The sequence below is a fragment of the Rhinopithecus bieti genome, unplaced genomic scaffold (assembly GCF_001698545.2).
Source record: "Rhinopithecus bieti isolate Rb0 unplaced genomic scaffold, ASM169854v2 scaffold_5626, whole genome shotgun sequence".
Classification (NCBI taxonomy): domain Eukaryota; kingdom Metazoa; phylum Chordata; class Mammalia; order Primates; family Cercopithecidae; genus Rhinopithecus; species Rhinopithecus bieti.
In genome coordinates, this window is record NW_016805666.1 from 7,990,460 (window position 1) to 7,998,209 (window position 7,750).

Sequence of the window (7,750 nt, forward strand, 5' to 3'; positions counted from 1 at the left end):
TTTTAAACAGTTCTCCGGGAACAAAGGGAGCCCAGGCGCCGGGCTTCATTACGGGCTCATCGGCCACACCAGCGGGCCCGCCTCTCGCCACAGCCTCGGCCACAACCAGCACCAGCCCGTGGCTCAAGGCCGCCGCCGCCCGCTGGCTGGTTCCTCCCAGCCCTTCCCCTCCCGCCCCCTCCGTCCCATCCCCTCCAGCCCCGGGCCCCGCGGCGGCCACGCTGCGCCCACGCCCCGCCAGACCGCTCCCGCCCGCCAGACCGCTCCCGCCCGCCAGGTAAAAGCAGAGCACCGGGATCCACCCGGCCCCGGGCCCCTCTGGACCTGCCCCACGCCCTGGCGCGTCCCTTTCCCGGTGGGGACCCTCTAGCGACCTGGGTTTGAGAGAAGATCTAACCGAAGCCTCCACCGCGAGGGACCACGTGTAGAAGATCCCAGCCTGCCTGGCGGTTGTGAGCCTCCTCTCCTGCCGCCGAACAGACCTAACTGACCACAGCCGGGAGTGGGTCATTCCAGGGTCAGGAGAGGTTTTAGACATAAAACACACACATGGGTGACCTCGCACACACTCTCTGAGCCTCCTGTTGAACAAAATGGAGCTAGGTAGTTTTGGGTTTTTTGTTTGTTTGTTTGTTTTGACATGGAGTCTCGCTAGGTGGCCCAAGCCGGAGTGCAGTGGTGCAATCTCAGCTCACTGCAACCTCCGCCTCCCAGGTCCAAGTGATTCTCCTGCCTCAGCCTCCCAGGTAGCTGGGATTACAGGCGCCTGCCACCACGCCTGGCTAATTTTTGTATTTTTAGTAGAGAAAGGGTTTTGCGTGTTAGCCAGGCTGGTTTCGAACTCCTGACCTCAGGTGATCCTCCCGCCTCGGCCTCCCAAAGTGCTGGGATTACAGGAGTAACCCACAATGCAGAGCTAGGCAGCTTTAAGAGTGATCAATAATGTACGAGACACGCCCCTTTATAGTAGGTGCTGCTTAAATCATAATTACAGTCATTGTCACATGGAACCTACAGCATCCAGCGTAAGAGGCTTTGAAAAGTGCTTCTGGGCCAGACAAGGTGGCTCCCCCCTTGTAATCCCAGCAACTGTGGGGGCTGAATTGGGAGGATTGCTTGAGGCCAGGAGTTCAAGCACAGTCTGGGAAACATGGCAAGATCTCATCTCTAAAAAATAAAATAAATTAGCCAGGCATGGTGGTGTGCACCTGTAGTCTTAGCTACTCAGGGGACTGAGACAGGAGAATTGCTTGAGCCCAGGAGTTTAAGGCTCCAGTGAGCTATGATCACACCACCGTACTCTAGCCTGGGCAACAAAAGAGACCCAGTCTCTTTTAAAAATTTTAAAATAAAATAGGAAAGAAAGTGCTCTGAAGTGATGAGGTCTGCAGTGGGGCAGACAGCAGGCTATGCAAATCATAGCCCATGCTCCTCCACTGACAGAAAGCCTCCTCCATGCACCCCCTGCTCCTGCCTAAGCTCCTCTGCAGAGGGACCTTCAAAGCCTGTGGCAAGCGCCCCGGCAGGTGCTGCACAATGATAAATCCTGATGCATGAGACCCCCCAGACAAGGCTAATGGGCCATGCTGTGGGAAGCCAGGAGGTAACTGAATGGAGAGGTTTCCCTGGGTGGCTGGGAGGGCTGTTCCACGTCGAACCATGCCGAACGCGGTTGCTCACAGAGGATCCGGCCAGCACCCGCAGGAAGTGGGTGAAAGAACATTCACAGGTAGAATAAGACTGCAGCCTCCCAGGGGAGCTTCCCGTAGGGCCAAAGAGCTCACACTCCAGCTCCTCGGTGGCACCCCGGGTTAGTTAAAAGGCTGCCCTCATTGGTGCCTACCCAGAGGACTCCTGATACATCGGATGAGGCCTGGGCAGGCAGGTGGGAAGCGCAAACCCACAGGCAGCTGAGAACAGCTACAAATCCTCTCCTCCATCCCAACAGAAGACCATTTGTTCCTTGTCCGTTGGGGTGCGTGCTGAGGAAGGCACTGTGTTGCAGAGTGGAGCAGACAGCAAGGTGACTGCTGTCCCCAGATTGCCGCCCACACCTAACCAGGACTAGCCCTGGGAGCAAGGAGGGAAAACGTAGGACAGTGACCAACCGTGGCCCTGCAGATGGGTGAGTGCACTCCTACTCCTTCATGCAGCTCATACCAGGCACCAGATCCCAGTGATACTCTGTCATTCACAGCACACCAGCGGTTACATCTGAGGTCCCCAAAGGAGTAAAGGCAAGAAGAAATGGATTTGGCTTTTTCTTTTTCTTTTTTTTTGAGACAGTCTCACTCTTGTCCAGGCTAAGTGCAGTGGCACGATCTCAGCTCACCGTAACCTTTGCCTCCTGGGTTCAAATGATTCTCCTGCCTCAGCCTCCCAAGTAGCTTGGATTACAGGCACGCACCACCATGCCCAGCTGATTTTGTATTTTTTAGTAGAGATGGGGTTTCTCCATGTTGGTCAGGCTGGCCTCGAACTCCTGACCTCAGGTGATCTGCCCGCTTTGGCCTCCCAAAAAACTGAGATTACAGGCTTGAGCCACCGTGCCTGGCCAGATTTGGCATTTTCAAAGCACGTCATTGTTTTCTTGCTGGATTGATGTCTGGCAAGCTTGCCTGATAACTGGTCTGGTGTACTTCCTTCTTTGATTTGTATATATTTTAACCTTTTGTTTACATGTCCTGCCTATTTTTTTCATAGTGATTATGAATTAACTGGAAACGTTTTTTTAATTATTAAAAAAACAAATAGAACCCATTGAATAGTCCGAGAACTTAGATTTACCAGTGAGAAAAACTGCTGGTTGAGACTAAAATAGAGCTTTAACCTACCAAGAGATGTAGAGGCCAGGGGCGCTTATGCAGGAGCACATGTCAGCATGGGTGAGGAGGGGGGACCCATGCTTACCCCCTCACTTCACTTCCATCCTCTCAGATAAGATCATTTCACTCCTGAGAGAGGACCTTCCTTCTCCTAAAGCCTCCTAAACCTCACGGCCCACATCCAGTCTGTCCGACGCGAAGGGACGCCGGGAAGCCAAGTGCAGTCTTCCTGAGGCAAATGTGCCGCAAAAGTTTTTCCCCATCTGGGATGGGGGAGCAACTGACGGCCTGGCTGCTGGAATGCTGCTGAAACACAGTAGGTGAGCAGGCCTCGGGCAAGGTGGGATGAGGCCCAGGACAGATGACGCAATCTTGGCCTCCGCTAGAGGGCTGGCTCGGAAAGGAGGTGGAAAGCTTCCATAATGAGATTCCCAGCCCGGCTCAGTCAACCAGAGGCAGTGACATTAGCCAAGGCCTTGTTCTGGCTGGAGCAGAATCCTATGGGCTGCTCTTAGAAGAACTGGTTTAACCTAGAGCAACAGGGTCTCACAATAAGGGTATTTGTGTACAGGAAGGATGCTTTGGGGAGAGGAGAGAATATGCAAATTTTTTTGTTGTTGTTGGTTTTAAAAGTCTGGAGAGAAATCTGCTAAATGAAAAACTTAACATACATTTAATATTCACAGGCATTGCATATAATAAAACAGTGCATTTTAAGTCTAAAGTTTTGCTCTTTAAAAACTCTAGAAAGCTTCAAAATGAATTTTGTTCAACCTCCTCTCTTAGCTCGACACTTAAATGTTAACTGAACTGTTTCTGAACTCTGATTTTGAACTAGTTAAAAATCTAATTTCATTAGACATTTCTGAAGCCCGTAAAATTTCTCCCCAGTGGGGTATGGCCCGCCTGCCCATTGCAGATGAACCAGTATGCTGGCGTGTGAGCGGCCACCACATCTCATGTGTGGCATGTATATAAAACCAGTGTTTCAGTCAATATCACTTTATTTTTTTAAATGCTGACTTTCAGTCTAATTCACAGTGTTGTGGAAGCTATGACATATTTGATGCTTTTAGAGGCCCTCAACATTGATAATACTTGAATAATTGTGGGTGGCCTTGGGCCTCTGGAGCTTTAAGGAACAAAGTTAAGTGACACATCACCTTGCAGAAAAAGGTATATTCTATGTAATTATGGACTAGTCACCCTCTTATTCTGATTAGCATTCACTCTAGTAACAGTTATACTCTTTCAACATTGGCATAGCACTGTATATGGTATCTGTTCTGTTTCATTGTTGCGCCTTTAGCAAACACTTACTGATTTCCTCCAATGTGCCACGTTCTGTGCTTTCTGTTTTTGAAGCCACATTCAGTAGAAGATACAAACATGGAACAAATAAAGACGGTATTATGTTGTAAGTGTTAAATTAAAGACATAAACAGAGAACCAAAAGGAGGAAGGTACAAACTCTGTCCAGAAGAGGGAAGAGAAAGTAGGGAAGGCTTCCCTAAGGAGGAGGCATTGGGAATGGCTCCTTGCTCTTAGGGACCCTGTCTGGAACTGTAACCACAGCCTCCTGAATGGTCTCCAGCTCCCACACTTCAAGCAAGAGGATGAGTCAAGTTCTAACACTGTGCTGGGGAACAGCCCTTACCACCACCACAACCCGCCATCCCGCCCCCGCCAGGCCTGGAGCTCTTCAGCAGGAGTGGGGAACAGCCATTCTCATTCAAAGTGACAGCCAGACCTCGGCAAGATGTCAACAAGGACCCTCCACCAACTAGTAACAAAGGAACACATTCATTTACTAATCACGGATATTTTGAAGGGTAAATTCTGGTGGACGACACCCACTCATCCCTCTGACTCCTACTCTTAGCTAATGACCCTGAGAGTCAAGTTGCTTTTGTACCTGCTGTTCCTTCTGCCTAGAGCACCTTCCTCCTCTTTAAGGACAGGCAATATAGATACCAATTCATCCAGGAAGCCCTCCTGATAACCCCCAACTAAGGGAACTTAGCCACCCTCCACTTCATTCATTCAACTAAAGCTTACTGAGCACGCACCGTGTGGCAGACACGAGGGACACAGTGGTGAACAAAATAGACGAAACAGCCTGCCCTCACGGAGCTTACATTCTAGGGCAGGGAAATGAACAAGAAGCAAAATAAACATGGGAAGCACCCAGTGTATTAAGATAGAGGAGAATCCGCGGGGGCGGCCCACCCTGGCAGGAAGGTGTACTGATAACGGAATTTACAGTTGCCGGTGTGCAGGCCTCATAAAGAGCAAACCCACTTTGAATTTATTTCACAATTATTTTTAAATTCTCTACAGATGACACACCTCCTCAGGTCCTGCCCCCGGCCACCATTGAATCGGAATGCCACTGGATTAAAGAGTGACAGGTCAAATGGAGGAAGCAGAGCAAGGATGGAGAAGGAGGAATGGTGTTGAATGGGTTGCAATTTTAAATAGGATGGTCAGGGAGGGAGGCATCAGTAAGGTGACACACGAGTCAAGATCTTGGAGGGAAAGAGTCCCAAGCAGAAGAAACAGTAAGTGCAAACGTCCTGAGGCAGGAGAGTGAGCACAGAGGAGACCAGTGAGAGAACCAGAGAGAACGGGGACACAGACCACACAGTCCTTTGGAATGAATGTGGCTGACAGAGTGAGACGGGAGGGAAAAGATGGGCTCTGACTTACTTTTTGAAAGGATTACTCTGGAAGCTGTGTGGAGAAGAATCTGAAGGCAGGGTGGGAACTTACTGGGAAATGATGAGAACAGGTAGGAGACTTGTAGCACTCCAGCCAAGAGCCAATGGTGGGTTGGACAAGGGGAGGACGATAGTGGTAACGAGAAGTGTCTGATTTGGAAGCGATGCCTCCGTTGAAGGGAGATAGGAGCCTAAGAGAAGAATCAAAGAGGACACAAAGGATTTTTGGACTCCCATTGGCTGAGATGGGAAATCTGTGGGCAAGAAGGGGTCTGTGCGTGGGTGGGGTGGGCAGGAGCTCGTCTCAGGATGAAATGTCTGTTACCTGCCAAGCAGGACGTCTTAGAGGCAATGGATTCTCAGCATACATAGCTCTGAGAGTCAGCAGAGAAGTCTCATTTAAAGATGAGTGATGGAGAGTTCCAAGGATTGAATCTTGATGTTCTTTGTTGTTCCTTTGCAGGAATCTGAAGAGAAGATGGCAAAAGAGTCTGAGAGGCAGCAGCCAGAAGGAGAGGGAAAGCAAGGTGGGTGTGAAAAAAGTGTTCAACGTGGAGGGAGGAACCAGCCATGCCAAATGATGCTAACAGCCAGGCAAGATGAGGACCAAGAAATGTCCACTGCATTTAGCAAAATGAGGACACTGGTGACCTTGACAAGAACAGTGTCAGGGATGACAGTGTAATTGGGGTGGATTCAAGGGAGAATGGAAGGAGAGAATTTGGAGATGATGAGTCCAGACAGTCATTTTGGAAAGCGGTAAGAACTGGGGCCGTTCTCCTGAGGGAGGAGGTGGGATCAAGAGAAGGTATCTTCACATAAGAGAGATAGTAGCATGGTAGCATGCTGCTAGGAGAGACCCCACAGAGAGGGAAAGATTGATGGTGCAAGGGACAGAAGGGAGACACTGGAGTGATGTCCTTGAGCAGACAGGAGGGCATGGGATGGATGGTTCATCCACAGAACAGGAGAGGGGCAGACACAAAACGCAGGCATGTGGTGAGGTGGGGGGTGAGGTGGGGGGTGAGGTGGGGACAGATGCTCATGAGGATCTCTTCTGATTGCTTTTATCTTCTTCATGAAATAGGAAGCTGAGGCATCACCTTAGACGAAGGCTCAGCAAGTTGGTGTAAGGCAAGTGGGACTGTAAGCTCCATGAGGACAGGAACCTTGTCTCTTGTTCGCCATTGCCCCCCTGTGTTAGTGCAGTGCTAGGGATGTACTAGGTGTTCAAAAGGCATCTATTGGATGATGAACTAAAGAATAGCAAAATGGGCAGATTATCACAGGACCTGAAACCACAGGACCTCACCCTAAATGGGCACAGGCCAGATGGCCAGTGCTTTTTTTTTTTTTTTGAGATGGGGTCTTACTCTGTTGCTCAGGCTGGAGTGCAGTGGTGCAATCACCAACCATTGCAGCCTCAACTTCCTGGGCTCAGGCGTTCCTCCCACCTCAGCTTCCCAAGCAACTGGGACTACAGGTGTGCACCACCACACCCGGCTAATTTTTGCACTTTTTGTAGAGACAGGGCTTTGCCATGTTGCCCAGGCTGTTCTTGAATTCCTGTGCTCGAGTCATCCACCCACCTCCACCTCCAAAAATACTGGGATTACAGGTGTGAGCCACCGTGCCTAGCCTGCCCGGTGCTATTCTGATTCATACACTTAAATTTATAGCCATCAAATCCCAGGGCTGCCTTGGGGCCCTGGGCAACCTCTGGCCAGTCTCTTTCCTGCTCTTCCCTCTCTCACTGAGCTTAGAAGAGGCTAGGCTTAGGTCTTCTTGTAAAATGACCAGTATTCTCTAATTGAAGACCAGGGTACCCTTCACAATTGTATCTATTCTTTGCTTTTTTTCTCTTTCCTAGTGACCCTCATGTTGTCATATTTGTTGCCAGGCTCACTAAGGAGGGCACCACGAAACAAGGGTTGTCACCTCTAGACAGAGGGGAAGCTTGAAAACAACAACACATGGCCCGATAATGCTCATAGGCACCATTGCAATTCACCTGCTTCAGCAAGGCCCAGGGCATATTTTTCTTTGCAAATTCCTAGTATCCTATCAATATTACTACTGGTCTACATTGTTTGCCATCTTCTGGTCCAAGGCAGAGCTGTGGGGCTGTGGAGGCAAAGTCCTGCCTGAAATGGGACCCCGGGCAGGGGTGCCTCAAGTCTAAGGGTCTGGATCCTCAGCCACGGA

General features: G+C 50.1%; 1 long non-coding RNA gene across 1 annotated transcript; it reads left to right on the forward strand.

Moving 5' to 3' along the window:
* Positions 1–243: 243 nt before the first annotated feature.
* Positions 244–6,815, forward strand: LOC108530445 (uncharacterized). Its single transcript, XR_001885831.1, has 5 exons — positions 244–277; positions 1,949–2,125; positions 2,938–3,145; positions 6,009–6,072; positions 6,633–6,815. It is a non-coding gene; the product is annotated as an uncharacterized LOC108530445 (long non-coding RNA).
* The last annotated feature ends 935 nt before the right edge of the window (positions 6,816–7,750 follow it).